The sequence below is a fragment of the Crocodylus porosus genome, unplaced genomic scaffold, assembly GCF_001723895.1.
Source record: "Crocodylus porosus isolate Cpor-Errol unplaced genomic scaffold, CroPor_comp1, whole genome shotgun sequence".
Lineage (NCBI taxonomy): Eukaryota > Metazoa > Chordata > Crocodylia > Crocodylidae > Crocodylus > Crocodylus porosus.
The window spans coordinates 43106041-43106374 of record NW_017728910.1 but is presented as its reverse complement, the minus strand read 5'-3'; positions in this window follow the sequence as shown (position 1 = coordinate 43106374).

The window sequence follows — 334 nt, the reverse complement described above, 5'->3', positions numbered from 1 at the left end:
CCGGGCCGCCGCTGCATCAGCCGCCCCGCGGCGAAATGCTTACTCATGTGGCGGAGGTGCCTCGCAGCCGGGCGGGAAGCACCGGCCGGGGCCGCGTCTCGCCCTCCCGCCCGGCGGGACGCGGCAGCAAGAGCCGCGTGGCGCGGGGAGGCGGGTGCTGCCCGCCTTCAGCACCTGGCGGGGCCGCGGGTCGGCACCGGCCCTGCCCAACTTGTTGACTGCAACTCTTTTGCTGCGGGCGGAGGCGCGGCAGGACCGGGAATGGAGCGGCGGAGGCGGGAGGTGTTTCCCAGGACGTCCCCGTTACCAGTACATCCTGGTTAGCCGCAGAGAG